Source organism: Pleurodeles waltl, chromosome 3_1, assembly GCF_031143425.1.
Source record: "Pleurodeles waltl isolate 20211129_DDA chromosome 3_1, aPleWal1.hap1.20221129, whole genome shotgun sequence".
Taxonomy (NCBI): Eukaryota; Metazoa; Chordata; class Amphibia; order Caudata; family Salamandridae; genus Pleurodeles; species Pleurodeles waltl.
The window spans coordinates 1,460,102-1,479,501 of NC_090440.1; the positions used below are offsets into that span (position 1 = coordinate 1,460,102).

Genomic DNA, 19,400 nt, shown 5'->3' on the forward strand with positions numbered 1-19,400 from the left:
CCGACCCACCGGAAACTGTCCAAGATTCCAGCCTTACACAACCCCCCAACAAGTCACATAAGACTCCCTCTAACAACATCACTCTCTCCCGATACAATACTGAGAGTATAGTTAATAAAGAACAGGACCTGTTTATAAGTCAGGGAACAAATAAAATCTATTTGACAAATGTTCCAAAACTATCGCCAGGGTTAGCTGAGAATCAAGCTTCCTTGATCAACAAAGTCATACATTGGATACGTTCCCGACGAAGTTGTCTCTCTGTTATTCGTTCTGACATAATATCGGCCAAGAGAAGCAGCATCACAGGGACCAATCTTGACATAATAACTATCTATTTTGAAGACAAGTATATGGTGACACAATTAATGGATTTTGATCGTCGTACCCACTTGGAATATGCAACAATCAGGGAGGGAATTAGACTCATGTTACACCCACAAAATACTGGACAAGCCATGGGACTGGCAGGATCTGATGGTTTAACTAATTCCCGCGGAGGTGCTGCACGAAAGGAAGTTAATCCCAGGCTGTTGCCCAATCCTGTATGACTGACTACTGAACTAGTAACTAATGTGACGGCCTGCTCCAAGGCCTTACATTTTACGGGGGATGACAAAACATTATCACCAAACACTTGTAGTACTGACTCGAGTGTGGTAGACGCTGGATGCACACCTGTGGTGACAAACCAAGATAAATGTACATTAGAACTTATGTCATGGAATGTTGCCGGCCTGGCAAAGAAACTAGATGATGGTGAATGGGCCTCTTTTATTAAAAAAACAGACATATGTTTGTTTCAGGAAACTTGGGCGGAGGATGCCACCAACATAGATGGATTTCTCTCATTTAGTGCACCTGCTATACCTCCAGAGAAGGGGAGGGGCCGGGCAAAAGGTGGGCTCTTATTACTTGTTAACAAGAATTTGCAGTGTGACTACAAGCTTTTGGGAATTGATTCTGTAGATCTAAAAGCCATGTGTATTACGTTTAACAGAAGATTATCAATTGTTATTGTTAATGCTTATATACGATCGGTCCCAAATGGCTCAGAGTCCCATACCCTGGCTATTCTGTCTGAATTTGTAGGCAGCCTCCACCCCTCAACTATTCTAATCATAGCTGGAGATTTTAACTGTACCTTCGAGCCTTCTATTCTCACAAGTGGTTTAACTGATGAAGAAGATGAGCAGTGGGGGATCCCACAACTATCTATTACCCAGCCTTGCAAAAAATCTCGGGTGGCCATGCAATTAGCCACATTATGTTTAAATCATGGCCTTAGGGCCTGTAACGGTAGAACTCCATCTGATATGAACAGCGCACCTACTTTTAAAAGGGGCATGTCGACAAGCACTATTGATTACTTCTTGGTCGATGTTAGGTTGTGGCCCCAATTGGTAGATATGAAAATAGAAGTAAGATGTGACAGTGACCATTTCCCCTTGCTCCTTACTCTTTCTGGAGAAACGTTCAGGAGAACACTTTATAACCATGTCACAATCATTCCGCCATCTTGTTGGAATAACAAATTCACCAAGATTACATGGCCAAAAGTGGTGTCCAACCCTCATCATATCAGAGCAATATATCAGATCTTTTTAAATAATTTGGCAGAGTATGAAGACCAGGCAGTGGGGAATATTCCGATTCTCAAAATACATGACAACATGTATACCCAACTACGGTCTTTTTTTTATAAAACAAGGCGGTCAAAGACACATGAAGGGAAAGGGGCAAGCAAGGGATGGTTTGATGAGAGGTGCTCAAAGGCTAAGTCTGGGTTAAGAGTTGCAGTAATGTCTGGTTCCCAGGGGGAAATTAAACAAGCCAGGTCCCTATACAAAGCAACTTTGTCTTATGCTAAAAAGCAGTGGGAGGATTCTCTGTGGCAGGAATTATTAGATGCTTCCAGAGAGAAGAACAATAAGCGTTTCTGGGAGCTTCTGTCTAAAAGGGAAAATGGAGGTAGGAGTTGTCCCAGCAACCATATCCAACCAGAAAGCTGGGTAGAGCATTTTACTACTCTCTATGCCCTACCAGAGGGCCCAATGGACACCAATGTGGTCCACTCTCCAACAGAATTGTTGGAACCAAATTCCCGTATGGCCCCCCAAGTGGAGTCTCAGTGTGTCCCTGAGCGTTGCCTCATTTTTAAAATAGAAGAGACCCTTGAGGCTATAAATAGCCTAAAACCTGGCAAAGCACCTGGACCAGATAAGCTTCCTGGAGATCTTTATAGATCAGAACCACATATCTGGTCCTGGTATATAAATGCCATCTCAAATAGTATAGCGGCAGGGGGGCAAATTCCAGGTACATGGAAGGGGGCAGAGATCATACCCATTTATAAAAAGGGGAATGCTAATCTCCCAGCCAACTACAGACCAATTAGCCTTATAGACAACCTACAAAAGATCTTTGCAAAACAAATTTTACAGAGGTTAATCAATTGGGTTGAGGAGTACCAAATCCTTTCCCATCTACAGGCAGGGTTTCGTGCAAAAACAAGCACGATAGACCAGGTTTTTCGATTGGCCATATTGCATTGGAAATATGTACTTGTGGCCAAACAATGCCTGTATGTGGTATTTATAGACCTGCGATCGGCTTTTGATTTGGTCCCAAGAGCCAAACTGTGGGAAGTGCTGGGTAGATTGGGAATCCCAGAGGATCTATTACTCCTGTTAAAACGACTGCATGAGAACACTTATGCCCAAGTGAGGTGGGGTGAACAAGGCGAATTGACAGAACGGATTCCAATCAGAAGAGGAGTTCGCCAAGGTTGCGTGTTAGCCCCCCTACTGTTTACTATATTTATCAACGAAGTAGTAAAGGCTGTGTCCACAGGCCAGAATGATGCCCCTTCCCTGAATACACAAAAAATCCCTATCCTGCTCTTTGCCGATGATTCACTCCTCATTTCTAAGACACCAATGGGGTTGCAGACCCTTGTTGACCGGTTTAACCAATTCTGTAGCGATTATGGGCTGGAGGTTAACATTAACAAAACAAAATTGATGGTCTTATCCAAGGGACCTAGGAAAAGATGTTCCATCCACATTGAGGGAGTACCGCTGAAGGAAGTAAGCTCTATAAATTACTTGGGAGTTAGGTTAACCAGTAAACTACTATGGGAAGAGCAGATTACGAAAAGTGCAGGGCTCCTTCAACATAGAGCCTCATCCATATTGCGTTTTTATCAAAGCTCCTTTACAAAGGTTGTTTCCCCAGCAATAAAAATTTACACGGCTAAGGCTCAAAGTGCAGCCCTGTACGGAGCGGAGGTATGGGGTTACGCTAACTGCAATAAGATCAGTGTGGGGGAAAACAACTTTGCAAGGGCTTTAATTGCATGTCCACGCACTACACCCTTGCTTCCATTATTTCTAGATCTGGGGTTAAGCCGAGTAGCAGATCTAGCTACTCTAAGACCTCTCCTTTATTGGATTAGATTATGGACAACCCCCGAACTAGATATATATAAGACCGCATTACTCGATTTACTGAAATGCCAAAATGCTAATACTCTTCCCTGGATTCGCCATGTGGCCCATTGGCTTAGGCTTTTGGGCTTGGGCGACTATTGGGAAAATCCCCACAAATTAGAGAGACGGCACAAAAATGTTTTAAAGTTAACCTATTGGTCTTATGTTAAGGACAACTACATAATCCATAAATCCCATGGTCGCTTAACTAATTCCTTTACTGATATTAAATGGTCCCCAAAGTTTGAATCCTATTTGGATGTGATACCGGACTTGCAAGGCAAGAGCTTATACGCAAGGTTTCGTTTTGGCTCACTGCCCCTGATGTCATTGATTCATAGGTGGGGGTCGATTAATCTTCCCGATACATGCCCTGCCTGTGGCAGTATTTTTGAAACCATTGAGCATTTTATGTTCTTCTGCCCAGCCTATGCGATTCCGCGAACAAAATGGATCCGCAAGATTTGCAGGGACATGGGATTCAAGAATTGCTCCTTGGCTCTACGGGTTCTAAAAAGCCATAATTCAGCTGACGTAATTCTTTCAGTAAGTAAGTATTTAGCAACAGCTTGGCGCATACGTTGCCATCTTCAAAAAGTTATTTAAGGTCTTATCTCTATATAGGTAAGATTTAGAGCCATATGTGCAAATCAAGTTATTGTTTTAATATTTTACACCTATTTACAGACATGTATCTATTTATTTACTTAAGAATTATTATATTCTGTTTTATGTGCTTTTATGGTCATTGATGAACTAAGTTGATGATGAAGATGATCTGGATGAAGTGGGTTGGATAGGGCTTGGAATAGATTTTTCAGACATTATGTAGGTAATCATTATGTGTTTCTGCCATTTTAACACTAGTTTTAGCCATAAAGAGCTATTTTTTATGCATCTGTCTGGTACTCGTGCCATTTTAACATGAATCCGATAACCATTTTAAGTTAATATATAAGCTTTTTATCACACTGTGCTTGTGTCTTAACGATTTGACAGTGCTTAAATTTGCCAAATGATTGTGCCGGTAGTAGGCTCTTTTTGTTAAAGTATGCCATCTAAATTATTAAGGAATTATATTATTATGTAACATCAAATCAGCACTTTAAATTTTTACATCTTGGGTCGGATAGTTTGTATTTATCTTGATGATGATACCATCTGGGAAATATGTATTTTGAAATCACCCCATATTGTTTTAAGAGTTTTAAATATTTGTACTATTTTAACGTTATGAAGCAATTGTCTCAGAAACCCTGGTATCCAAATGTTAAGTTATGTATCGGGATCAACGGTGGATTATAGTAGGCCATTGCCTACAGAAGCTTCTCCTATTCTAAACCTTACTATTTTCAGCCAGTGTAAAAGTATAATGAAGAAAACGTACCTTTTTTGTACAATTTAATATGTAACTTTTATGACCTATGGTCGAATAAAGTATATGATGAATACCTTTATTTTTAGTATATCTGTGTATTGTGTTTTCTTATGGTATTGTGCATATGACACCAGTGGTATAGTAGCAGCTTTGTATGTCTCCTAGTTCAGCCTAAGCTGCTCTGCTAAGCTGCTAGACACCTCTTCTACACTAATAAGGGATAACTGGACCTGGTACAGAGTGTAAGTGCCCCTTGGTACTCACTACAAGCCAGGCCAGCCTCCTACAGTAGTGGATGCCTTTCTCCACTGGTTCTGGAGGGGGCTTTGTGCCCAGAGTGCTTCATCCTGCCAAGGACTGAGGTAGTGGATGTGATACTCCACTGGTTCTGGAGGGGGCTTTGTGCCCAGAGTGCTTCATCCTGCCTGTGGCGGCCTCAGTAGCGTCAGAATCATTGGCGCTCACTGGCCTGCGGTGGCGCCGGTGTCCTGGGAAGCGGTGCTGCTGGCGGCGGTGCCCTGGGCAGCGGTGCTGCTGGCGGCGGTGCCCTGGGCAGCGGTGTCTTGGGCAGCGGTTCTGGTGGCGGCGGTGTTTTGGGCAGCGGTGCTGCTGGCGGCGGTGTCCTGGGCAGCGGTGTCCTGGGCAGCGGGGATGTTGGCGGCGGTGTCCTGGGCAGCGGTGATGGTGGTGGTCTTGTCCGCCGTGCAGATCTTCCCAGACTTACCGGTTTTACTGTGCCCCTTCCCCACCTTGGATGGTGGCGCAGCTGTCTCCAAACCCCAAACTACCCCTGGGAGCAGCTTTGGTGGCTGATTTCTTCCCCTCTCCCGCCGGGCACTGGCCAACTTTTTATGCTTTACAGGTGGGGAACTGTCCGTGCTCTGGCTCCTTGCCACACTGGCTGCCCTGCTGCCTAGCGCACTCCAGGAGCCGGTTACTACTGGCACCACTGGTCCCGCAGATGTTGTGGCTGAGGTGCTGGACTGGGACCTGGAGAGTCGGGCCCTAGGAGACTGAAGGGGTGTGGGAGATGAGGGAAAGAGGTCAAGGTTGGACAGGAAAAATTTCTTAGGAACACTGGGACGGGTAGATGGAGGGGGTTTGGGAGTGGTGGAAGAGGTAGTGGTTGTAGGAGGTGTACGTTTGGTGACTTTGGGTGAAGGTGCATGGGATGGACGCTGTCGTGAGGGGGATGGCTGTTGAGTGGGTGTGTGTCCGTGTTTGTGTACCTTGAGAGGTGGCCTCACAGACACACAGGGGACGTGTGAATGGTAGTGGGGGTGGTGACTGCAAGTGAGCGGGGTGTGGTGGTGGGTGTGCTGGTGATGGACGTAGTGGCTGAGGATGTAGTGCATGCAGGTGTGAGTGGAGACGAGACAGGGAGGGAGGAGGGAGACGAGGAGGAGGGGGACACAGTGGAGGCAGTGGATGTTGGTGTGTCTGCATGTGTCTGATGCTTGCGTGAATGCCAGTGGGATGTGTGGTGCCTATGTTTGCCAGAGCGTCCCTTGTGTGTTGAGATTTGTGCATGCTGGTCTGATGGTGTGCTTGGGATAGGCTGAGGTACAGGGGTTTGGGTCTGGGTGGAGGAAGTTGGAGGGGGAAGGCTAGAGACAGGGACAATGGCTGCCATCAGTGCTGAGGCCAGAGTCTGAAAAGCTCGCTGATGGGCTGCCTGACCAGAGTGAATGCCCTCCAGGTGTGCATTGGTTTGTTGCAACTGCCTCTCTACACCCTGGATGGCATTCAAAATGGTAGACTGCCCAACAGTGAGGGACCTGAGGAGGTCAATGGCCTCCTCACTGAGGGCAGCAGGGCTGACAGGGGCAGGGACAGGGGCTGAGGTGCCTGGGGCGAAGGAGATGCCCACCCTCCTGGATGAGCGGGCACGGGGCAAACGCTGAGGGGCTGCTGGGAGGGTGGGGCTGGTAGGAGGGGGTGGTGGCTGTACCTGTAGATGCAGGGGGCACAGATGGGCCCGCCACCGCAAGGGAGCTCCCATCAGAGGAGGAGTCCGTATCGCTGGTGTCAGCTCCTGTCCCTGCCGTGGAGCTCCCCTCGCCCTCCGTCCCACTGGTAAATTCAGACTCCGTAGTGTCGCCCTCCAGGGCCATGTGAGATGCAGCTCCCTCCTGCTCTGGTGCCACTGCTCCTCCGCCTGATGATGCTAATGCACACAAGAACAGGGAGACCACAAAAAGGGGGGGGGGGAGACAGAAGAAAGACATGTTGAGTCCATGCAGTACTGCTACCGTTGGCAGACAATACAGACACAGAAGCCCCCTGCACTACGCCGCGCACTTGGAGTTCCCTATTCAATCCCAGGGACATGGCTTACAAGGCTATGCCAGATTGCTGCACACATGGATGTCACAGGAGCCTGACTAGGTGTAGTTGGCACTGTACACAGGTGGGGTGGGGTGCCATAGGGCCTGCCTTAAGAAGGGTCCTTGCCTACTAAACTCGCCCTGGCCTAGGGGAACCCACACCCACCTCCCCCACCCAGACACCTACAATGCGCGCTGAATCAACAGAATGAGAATGTGATGCCCTCAAGCGCCCATCCAACTCCGGATACGCCACCGCCAGGATCCGGAACATCAGGGGTGTCATGGTGCGACGGCACCCCTCCCACGTTGGGAGGCCATCCCCAGCTGGGCCTCTGCGTCTTCTTGCTCCAGCGGCGAATGTCCTCTCATCTTTTCCGGCAGTGGTTGATCCACCTGTGGTAGACCCCCAGGGTCCGGATTTCCTTGGCGATGGCACGCCAAATGTCCTTCTTCTGGTGGGCGCTGACCTACAGTAATAGTACAGGGGAAAAAGATAAGTTATTACCGTCCGCACCGTCACAGTCATTGGCCTGCATCCCTACCCTTGGCATGACGCACATGCACTCACCGTCGTTTCATGCACACCTCATTCTCCACCCCCCATCTTTCATCCACCCCACTCCACACAGGCATTGCCCATACAGCATGCTCACAGTGTACTTACCTGTTTGTCTGGAGGACCATAGAGTAGCGTGTACTGGGGGAGGACCCCATCCACGGGTTTCTCCAACTACTCCGTGCTGAAGGCAGGGGCCCTTTCCCCAGACACACGAGCCATTGTCTCTTCCAGACTGAGGTCTCCTGTCGAAGATCAGGCATCAAGTGAGTGAACAGAGAGAAAATGGCGGTCACATCCGGGCGGTGCGTACCGTCACCGCCGGCGTACATCGTCATTGGCTCCTCTGACCCATAGGGTCCAATGTTAACCAATGCAGGATTGTGCTGCGGTCTTCGACCGCCTACTGCGACGGTGTACAACGCCAGCGCAGTTACCTCATATCCCCTTGCCCCACCTTACAGGTCAGGCAGCCGCCATTTCAGGGGCCCACATGGCATTATTTTGGACTGTGTCACACATATCTAGGCCTTGCTTAAACACTAATACAGCCATATGTCGATTTGCAAACATTTTCCGATTAAGTTGTGTTTACGTACCTCAGAGTTGGTTGACTCTCTGCTCGCTGTTTTCCTCCATAGGCAACATCCGCTGGGGAGGTGAGGAGATGGCAGCATCCTCCGGTGTACAGACTGCTGGTGGACCTGTCGACAATGGAGGAGCGACATGTGATCATCACCTACAGACTTGATCGTACCACAATCCTGGAACTGTGTGCCCAGTTGGAGCCAGACCTGATGTCAGCTATCCGCCATCCCACAGGAATCCCCCTTCTAGTGCAGGTGCTGTCAGTACTCCATTTCCAAGCAAGTGGGTCTTTTCAAACTACAGTGGCCATAGCATCAGGGATGTCCCAGCCTATGTTTTCCAACGTGTTGTCCAGAGTGTTGTCTGCCCTGCTGAAACACATGCGCAGCTACATCGTTTTCCCTCAGGTGGAGGATTTGCCTACAGTGAAAGGTGACTTCTGTGCCCTGGGACATATCCCCAACATCATAGGTGCCATTGATGGGACACATGTGGCCTTGGTCCCCCCACGCAGGAGTGAACAGGTGTGCAGAAACCGGAAGAGTTACCATTCAATGAATGTGCAGATGGTGTGTTTGGCCGACCAGTACATCACCCATGTGAATGCCAAATTTCCTGGCTCAGTGCATGACGCTTAGATTCTGAGGAATAGCAGCATCCCTTATGTGATGGGGCAACTCCAGAGGCACTGTGTGTGGCTATTAGGTGAGGACATGGACCCTATACAGTGTGAATAGGTGTCTGGGTCTGGGGATGTCCCTATGAGTTAGTGTGTGTCTAACAGTTGTCCCTCGCCATTTGCAGGTGACTCTGGTTACCCCAACCTGTCATGGCTCCTGACCCCTGTGAGGAATCCCAGGACAAGGGCAGAGGAACGCTACAATGAGGCCCATGGGCGAACTAGGAGGATTATAGAGAGGACCTTCGGCCTCCTGAAGGCCAGGTTCCGGTGCCTCCATAGGACAGGTGGTTCCCTATTCTACTCACCAAAGAAGGTATGCCAGATCATTGTGGCCTGCTGTATGCTTCACAACTTGGCTTTGCAACGACAGGTGCCTTTTCTGCAGGAGGATGGTCCAGAAGGAGGTGTTGTGGCAGCTGTGGAGCCTGTGGGCAGTGAAGACGAGGAAGCAGAAGAAGAGGACGTAGACAACAGGAACACGGTGATCCACCAATACTTACAGTGAGACACAGGTAAGAAGACAACACTGCCTGCTACATCTGATTTAATTCTACTACCTCTCATCTGTCTGTCATTTTCACCCAGTGTATGGTCACTGAGTTGTCACTTTCCCTTACGATTTCACAGATGTGGGTACCACTGTGTGACATCTGCTTTGTTTCCACATGGACTAGAGCTGTGTGACATAGGTATGTTGACAATACAGTGGACATTGCTATTTCCCTCAGTTATTGCAAATACACAATTGTGAAAGCGCAGACTGACTCCAGATTGTTTTGTGATTTAAGGGTGTTTATTTAAGTGCTAAATTGTGGAGGGGGTTGTAAAATGGTCAGGGGTGATGGTGGAGGAATGTCCATGGCAGAGTCCAGTCTATTAGTCTCACAGGTGCATTGTCCAAAGGGGCATAGGAAGTGGAGCTGGGGCAGTTTAAGGAGGTCATTTTGACCTCGGCGGTCTTTTTCCAAGACCGCCGAGGGACCGCCGTGCAGAAGACCGCCAGTGGTGGCGGTCTGCCGCTCGCCCTATTATGACCGTTGGCAGCTCTCCGTCCTTTTACGGATGGAAAGCCGCCAACAGCCATACTGGCGGGAGGCGGGGAAGTGGAGGTTGCTCCACCGCCATGCCAACAGAACACCGCCCAGCGAATCACGTCCTGTGATTCGCCGTGGCGGTGTTCTGTTGGTGGTGTGGTGTCGGCGGAGCTGCCCCCATGGCTCCCGTCCCCTCCCGAAGGATCGTCAGACCAGGTAAGTCGATCGTCCGTGAGGGGAGGGGGGTGGGGGGTGTTGTGTGGGTGCATGGGGGTGTGCGTCTGTGTATGTAGAGGGGGTGTGTGAGTGCGTGTATGCTTGCGGGGGTGTTGTGTGTATGGGAATGAGTGCGTGTATGTCTGTGGGTATGTCTGTATGGATGTGTGCGTGTATGTTTGAATGTGGGTGTGCGTGTCTGACTGTGTGTGTGGATGTAGGCATGTATGTCAGCGTGTGTGCATGTAAGTGTGTAGGTGGTGCCTGCGTGCGTGTCGTGTGAGTATGGGTAATGTGATGTTGGGGGTTGGGGTGGGGAGGGGTGCCCTGCCACCTTTGGGGGGTGGCAGGGGTGGTGGGGGGTAGGGGAGGGAGTCGGTGTGGGGTGGGGGAGACCCCTATCAGTGCCAGGGAAGGAATTCCCTGGCACTGATAGTGCTTACCGCCATGGATTTCATGGTGGTTCAAACCGCTGGAAATCCACGGTGGTAAGCCGGGTCCAAATACCGCCGGCGGTCTAGTGACGGCCGCTGGGCTGGAGACCCAGGTCTCCAGCCCAGCGGTCATCTCCGCCCTGGCGGGCGGAACTGAGAACCGGCAGATGACCATGGCGGTAACCGCCATGGTCATAATTCCACAAAGTAAGACCACCAGCCTGTTGGCGGTCTTACCGCCGGTTCTCCGCCTTCCGCCAGGGTCATAATGACCCCCTAAGTATGGACAGGGTGACAAAGTGGGACAGAAGGATGACATTCAGGGTGGGCTCATTTCTTGGCAGGGGTCTTGGCATTGTTCTCTGTCTTGGTCCTGGATCTCAGGGACCTCTTGCGGGGTGGTTCTCCATCTGCAGGGGGTGGGTCGTGCTGGTGTCGTGGTCCTGTGGCGGTGCCTCCTGTCCACTAGCGCCGGCGGAGGTGGTGGGCAGTTCATCGTCCAGGCTAGTGTCAGGAGCCCCTTGTTGTGCCACAGTGTCCCTCCTGGTGTTGACGAGTTCCTTCAGCACCCCTACAATGGTGCCCAGGGTGGAATTGATGGATTTGAGTTCCTCCCTGAAGCCCAGATACTGTTCCTCCTGCAGCCGCTGGGTCTCCTGAAACTTGGCCAGTACCGTTGCCATAGTCTCCTGGGAATGGTGGTAGGCTCCCATGATGTTTGAGAGGGCCTCGTGGAGAGTGGGTTCCCTGGGCCTGTACTCCCCCTGTCGCACAGCAGCCCTCCCAGTTCCCCTGTGTTCCTGGGCCTCTGTCCCCTGAACCGTGTGCCCACTCCCCCCAGGTCCCTGGTGTTGGGGTGGTGTGTTAGCCTGGGTTCCCTGTAGTGGTGGACACACTGCTGATTGACGTGTCCTGGGGACAGAGGGATGGGCCCACTGGGTGGGTCCTGTGCTGGTGTTTCCAGAGGGGGGAAGCTCCGTAGTGGCCTGTGCCAGTGTGAGGGGAACCAACTGTCCCAAGATCCCAGATGGGCCGGGCTGGTCATCTAGAACCAGTTGGACAGAGCTGCTGTCATCACTGTGGGCCTCTTCTGTGGGTGGAGTGGACATGTGTGGACCCTCCTGTCTGGTGACGTTGGGTAGGGGTCCTGCAGGGGTGTAAAAGCATGATTATTGCATCTGTGTGTGCCATGGTGTGCAATGGGTGGGTGACCCTGTACCCCAGTGCTTGCATTCCTGTGTAGGACCTTGTGTGATAATGGTTTAGGGGGGTGAATGGGTATGTGCAGTGGACATGCTTTGGTGATGGGTGTCCATGTTTTGGTGTTACATTCAGGGCTTGGGATGTGTGGTTTGTGATATTGGAACATACGTGAGGAGTTGGAGTGATGGGGGTGAGGGCGAGGGTGGGGGTATGTGATGGCATGCAGGTGGGGTGGGGGGGATAAGGTAGTAAAGATTTGCCTTACCAGAGTCCATTCCTCCAGCTACTCCTGCGAGGCCCTTAGGATGCAGTATAGCCAAGACCTGCTCCTCCCATGTAGTGAGTTCTGGGGGAGGAGGTGGGGGTCCGCCGCCAGTCCTCTGAACCGCAAGGTGGTGTCTTGAGACCACGGAACGCACCTTCCCCCGTAGGTCGTTCCACCTCTTCCTGATGTCATCCCGTGTTCTTTGGTGCTGTCCCACTGCGTTGACCCTGTCCATGATTCTTCGCCATTGCTCCATCTTCCTAGCTATGGTGGTGTGCTGCACCTGTGATCCAAATAGCTGTGGCTCTGCCCGGATGATTTCCTCCACCATGACCCTGAGCTCCTCCTCAGAGAACCTGGGGTGTCTTTGCGGGGCCATGGGATGGTGTGGGTGATGTGTGGGGTGGTGTGTGTTGTGATGTGTGGGGTGATATTTAGAGGTGTGTTGTGTGAGATGCTTGGATGTTGTGTGAGTGATGGAGTAAGGTGCCTGTGGATGCTATTCTTTCTGGTGGTGTGTCTCTCTGGCCTTCTGTCGCAATTGTTGACGTAAGGGTTTGTGGGTGATGTGGGTGTGTGTTTTATATTGTATTGGATGTGTGGGAGTGGTGTGTGTATGTGTATCAGGTGTGTGTATTTCGATTTGTCCAATGTGGATGTGTTTTTTAAATGTGTGTGTATTTTGAGCGCAGCTGTGTGTACCGCCAATGGAATACCGCGGTTGAAAGACCGCTGCGTGGATTCGTAGGTTGTGATAGTGTGGGCGTATTCCTGTTGGCGTGACGGTGGAGGTTTTGTTATTGCCCATTTATCACTGACCTTTGGTGTGGCAGACTTGTGTTGGTGTCTGGATTTTGGCGGATTCCGAGCTGTGGGTCATAATGACCGTGGCGGAAATCCGCTGCCGCGGCGGTGTATTGGCGGTCTTCTGCACGGCGGTAAGCAGCTTTTACCGCCAATGTTGTAATGACCCCCATAGTTTGGAAAGCCATTGCCTGCTGGGAAGGGCAGTGAAGGTGTTTCAAGAGCATATATGCCATCTGCTAGTTTTTGCTCATTCTGTAATCACTACACATGCCTTTTACTTCAGTGGTCGTAGTGTAAGTCATAATTTAGTTGTTTAGATTTGGCCTACTTCATGAAAATGTATGAGCTTAATTATAGTTTGGTTGATGGCTTATTACATCTAAACACAGTGTATATCCCGTCTGCCATCTTACAAGTGCCATACTCGATAACACACTTAAAAAACATAGGATTGTGCAATCCCTGTATTGCAAGCCTGTCTCTAATTTCTTTATAATCACTGGCTTGTGATGCACTCAGTCTCCACTCATACAGAGAACACTCCAGAGGTCAACTGTAATAACTTATTACAGTTGAGTTCTGATGTTGCAATGCCTGCTGCCAGCAGCCGAGGTGGAAAGCAGGTCAGGTCACAGAGCATGGCTGAAGAACCTGCTGTGAAAACGAAACATTGCGTTCGATGGCATCTGTCGCTGGAGATACACATGTTTTGCATAGCTCGCCATCTGGTGTTGGGTCGGAGTGTTACAAGTTGTTTTTCTTCGAAGAAGTCTTTCGAGTCACGGGACCGAGTGACTCCTCCTTTTGTCTCCATTGCGCATGGGCGTCGACTCCATCTTCGATTGTTTTTTTTCCGCCATCGGGTTCGGACATGTTCCTGTCGCTCCGAGTTTCGGAATGGAAAGTTAGTTAACTGTCGGAAGATTTCGTCGGTATTGTTGCGCTCGGGATCGGCTTAGATAGGATCGACATCGCATCGAAGTTTCGACAGCTCCGGTGCCCTTCGGGGTAACTTTCGATCCCCCGTCGGGGCCTAGTCGGCCCGACCGCGTGTCAGACAACGCAGATGGAACGGACCCCGTTTAGTTTCTGTCCGAAATGCCACAACAAATACCCGTATTCAGACCAGCATTTGGTCTGTAACCTGTGCCTGTCGCCCGAGCACAGTGAAGAGACTTACGAAGCCTGTCGTGCGTTCCGGTCCCGAAAGACACTCCGTGACCGTCGAGCCAGAAGACTTCAGATGGCGTCCACGCCGACAGCGCACCGAGAGTTCGAAGAACAAGAGGAGGAAGAAGCCTTCTCGATACACGAATCGGACTCCGAGGAATTTGACGATCAAAGAACTGTGAGTAAGACGTCGAAGGCAACACACAAAACAAGTGATAAGGCCCAGGGGACGCCACTGCCACCAGGCCATGGCTCGACCCATAAATTCGGTGACCGACCTTCGGCACCGAAAAAGCCCGAAACAGTGCAGAGATCGTCCGACTCCGGTCGAGACACCGGCACGCAGCCTGCTCGGGACCGAGACAGTGCTGCTGAAAAAGATCGACGCCGAGATAGCGGTGCCGAGACGGCTCGACGCCGAGACAGTGGCACCGAGGAAGATCGACGCCGAGAGGTTTCGACTCCAAAAAATAAAAAAGTCACCTCGGAGCCGAAAAAGAGTACAGACAGGGTTTCGGTGCCAAGACGACCAGCAACCGACCCAGCTACCGGTTCCTACTCAGAAGAGCAATCGCTCTCCTCTCAGATGCGAAAGCCTAGGTTTGAGGAAGAGTTGCAATCCACCGAAGTGGACCATATGCAGAATCGTATTTTCATACAGGAAGGAACAGGGAAAATAAGCACCCTTCCCCCAATTAAGAGGAAGAGGAGACTAGAGTTTCAAACAGACCTAGCACCACAACCAAAAATGGTGAAAAAGGTAACTCCGCCACCCTCTCCTCCACCTGTAACTAACGTTTCACCAGCACTAACTCCATCACATTCCCCAGCTCACACCACCACGAGCCAAGGTGACCAGGACCAGGACGCTTGGGACTTATACGACGCCCCAGTGTCGGACAACAGTCCAGAGGCGTATCCCATGAAGCCCTCACCACCAGAAGACAGCACGGCTTACTCACAAGTGGTAGCTAGAGCGGCAGAATTCCACAACGTAAACCTCCACTCAGAACCAGTCGAGGATGACTTCTTATTCAACACCCTCTCCTCCACCCACAGCTCCTACCAAAGCTTGCCTATGCTTCCAGGAATGCTTCGGCACGCAAAGGACATCTTCAAAGAGCCGATCAAGAGTAGGGCAATAACACCAAGGGTGGAAAAAAAGTATAAAGCGCCTCCCACAGACCCTGTTTTCATCACCTCACAGCTGCCACCAGATTCCGTAGTGGTAGGAGCAGCTCGCAAGAGAGCCAACTCCCACACTTCTGGGGATGCACCACCCCCAGATAAAGAGAGCCGCAAGTTCGATGCAGCTGGAAAAAGAGTCGCAGTACAAGCTGCAAACCAGTGGCGCATCGCTAACTCCCAAGCACTACTTGCGCGCTATGACAGAGCCCATTGGGACGAGATGCAACACCTCATTGAGCATCTACCCAAGGAAATGCAAAAGAGGGCAAAGCAGGTGGTTGAGGAAGGACAAAACATATCAAATAATCAAATACGCTCCGCTATGGACGCAGCGGACACAGCTGCGAGAACAATTAACACATCTGTGACTATAAGAAGGCACGCATGGCTACGAACGTCTGGTTTTAAACCAGAGATACAGCAGGCAGTGCTCAATATGCCATTCAACGAAAAACAACTGTTCGGACCAGAAGTGGACACGGCGATTGAGAAACTGAAAAAAGACACTGACACTGCTAAAGCCATGGGCGCACTCTACTCCCCGCAGAGCAGAGGCACTTACAGCACCTTCCGCAAGACAACCTTTAGAGGGGGGTTTCGGGGTCAGGCCACACAAGGCAGCATCTCACAGGCAACACCGTCCAGCTACCAGGGACAGTACAGGGGAGGCTTTCGGGGCCAATACAGAGGACAATTCCCTAGGAATAGGGGAAGATTTCAAAGCCCCAAAACACCCACAACCAAGCAGTGACTCAGATGTCACTCACCCCCCCACACAACACCAGTGGGGGGAAGAATAGGTCAGTATTACCAAGCATGGGAGGAAATAACTACAGACACTTGGGTCTTAGCAATTATCCAACATGGTTATTGCATAGAATTTCTACAATTCCCTCCAAACATAGCACCAAAAGCACAGAATGTATCACAACAACATTCAGACCTTCTGGAAACAGAAGTTCAAGCATTATTGCAAAAGAACGCAATAGAACTAGTACCAAAGACACAAACACAGGAGTTTATTCACTGTACTTCTTGATACCAAAAAAAGACAAAACACTGAGACCAATCCTAGACCTCAGAATACTAAACACCTACATCAAATCAGACCACTTTCACATGGTGACGCTACAAGAAGTGTTACCATTGTTAAAACAACAGGAGTACATGACAACCTTAGATCTCAAAGACGCGTATTTCCATATACCAATACATCAGTCTCACAGAAAATACCTCAGGTTTGTATTCAAGGGAATACATTACCAATTCAAAGTATTGCCGTTTGGTTTAACAACCGCGCCAAGAGTCTTTACAAAATGTCTAGCAGTAGTGGCTGCACACATCAGAAGGCAGCAGATACACGTATTCCCGTATCTAGACGACTGGCTAATCAAGTCCAACTCACTGACAATGTGCTCACACCACACAAATCAAGTCATACAAAACCTCTACAAACTCGGTTTCACCATCAACTATGCAAAATCGCACATTCTGCCGTGCAAAGTACAACAATATCTAGGAGCCATAATAGACACAACAAAAGGATTAGCCACTCCAAGTCCACAAAGAATTCAAAATTTCAACAATATCATACAACGCATGTACCCAACACAAAGAATACAAGCAAGGATGATATTACAACTCCTAGGCATGATGTCCTCATGCATAGCCATTGTCCCGAACGCAAGACTGCACATGAGGCCCTTACAACAGTGCCTAGCATCGCAATGGTCACAGGCACAGGATCACCTTCTAGATCTGGTGTTAATAGACCGCCAAACATACCTCTCGCTTCAATGGTGGAACAGTATAAATTTAAACAAAGGGCGGCCTTTCCAAGACCCAGTGCCACAATACGTAATAACAGATGCTTCCATGACAGGGTGGGGAGCACACCTCGATCAACACAGCATACAAGGACAATGGGACATACATCAAGCAAAACTGCACATAAATCACCTGGAACTGCTAGCAGTTTTTCAAGCACTAAAAGTATTCCAACCGATCATAACTCACAAGTACATTCTTGTCAAAACAGACAACATGACAACAATGTATTATCTAAACAAACAGGGGGGGACACACTCACCGCAGCTGAGCCTTCTAGCACAAAAAATATGGCGCTGGGCAATTCACAACCACGTTCGCCTAATAGCACAGTTTATTCCAGGGATTCAGAATCAACTGGCAGACAATCTCTCTCGAGATCACCAACAAGTCCACGAATGGGAAATTCACCCCCAAATTCTAAACACTTACTTCAAACTTTGGGGAACACCTCAAATAGACTTATTTGCAACAAAGGAGAACGCAAAATGCCAAAACTTCGCGTCCAGATACCCACACAGGCAGTCTCAAGGCAATGCCCTATGGATGAACTGGTCAGGGATATTTGCGTACGCTTTTCCCCCTCTCCCTCTCATTCCATATCTAGTAAACAAGTTGAGTCAAAGCAAACTCAAACTCATACTGATAGCACCAACATGGGCAAGGCAACCTTGGTACACAACACTGCTAGACCTATCAGTAGTACCCCACGTCAAGTTGCCCAACAGGCCAGATCTGTTAACACAACACAAACAACAAATCAGGCATCCAAACCCAGCATCGCTGAATCTAGCAATCTGGCTCCTGAAATCCTAGAATTCGGACACTTAAACCTCACACAAGAATGTATGGAAGTCATAAAGCAAGCTAGAAGACCATCCACTAGACACTGCTATGCAAGCAAATGGAAAAGGTTTGTTTGCTACTGCCATCAAAATCAAATTCAACCATTACACGCATCTCCAAAGGATGTAGTGGGCTACTTACTACACTTACAAAAATCGAACCTGGCCTTCTCTTCCATTAAAATACACCTAGCAGCAATATCTGCATACCTGCAGATTACCCATTCAACTTCACTATTTAGGATACCTGTCATTAAAGCGTTTATGGAAGGCCTCAAAAGAATTATACCACCAAGGACACCACCCGTTCCTTCATGGAACCTCAACATCGTCTTAACAAGGCTCATGGGTCCACCCTTTGAGCCTATGCATTCTTGCGAGATACAATTCCTAACATGGAAAGTTGCATTTCTCATCGCCATCACATCTCTAAGAAGAGTAAGTGAAATTCAGGCGTTTACAATACAAGAACCTTTTATCCAACTACACAAAAATAAGGTAGTCCTAAGAACTAATCCGAAATTCTTACCAAAGGTTATTTCTCCATTCCACCTAAATCAAACGGTGGAACTACCAGTATTCTTCCCACAGCCAGATTCCGTAGCTGAGAGGGCACTACATACATTAGATGTCAAAAGAGCATTAATGTACTACATTGACAGAACAAAGAACATCAGGAAAACTAAACAGCTATTTATTGCATTCCAAAAACCACATGCAGGGAACCCAATATCAAAACAAGGTATAGCCAGATGGATAGTTAAGTGCATCCAAATCTGCTACCTTAAAGCAAAACGACAGCTGCCCATTACACCAAGGGCACACTCAACCAGGAAAAAAGGTGCCACCATGGCCTTCCTAGGAAATATTCCAATGCACGAAATATGTAAGGCAGCCACATGGTCTACGCCTCACACATTCACCAAACACTACTGTGTAGACGTGTTATCTGCACAACAAGCCACAGTAGGTCAAGCCGTGCTAAGAACCTTATTTCAAACCACTTCCACTCCTACAGGCTGAACCACCGCTTTTGGGGAGTTAACTGCTTACTAGTCTATGCAAAACATGTGTATCTCCAGCGACAGATGCCATCGAACTGAAAATGTCACTTACCCAGTGTACATCTGTTCGTGGCACCAGTCGCTGGAGATTCACATGTGCCCACCCGCCTCCCCGGGAGCCTGTAGCAGTCCGGAAGTTAGCTTCAACTTTGTACATTTGTAAATATATTATTTAGACCTTAAATAGGTACATACTTAGTCACTCCATTGCATGGGCACTATTACTACAACACAACTCCTACCTCACCCTCTGCGGGGAAAACAATCGAAGATGGAGTCAACGCCCATGCGCAATGGAGACAAAAGGAGGAGTCACTCGGTC

The 19,400-nt window shown here is 49.2% G+C and overlaps 1 protein-coding gene across 1 annotated transcript in view; it reads left to right on the forward strand.

Annotated features, from left to right (window-relative positions):
• The window catches only part of LOC138285943 (zinc finger protein Xfin-like), a 664,541-nt gene that overhangs the window by 165,692 nt on the left and 479,449 nt on the right, over nt 1-19,400 (forward strand). The gene's annotated exons all lie outside the window — the stretch shown is intronic.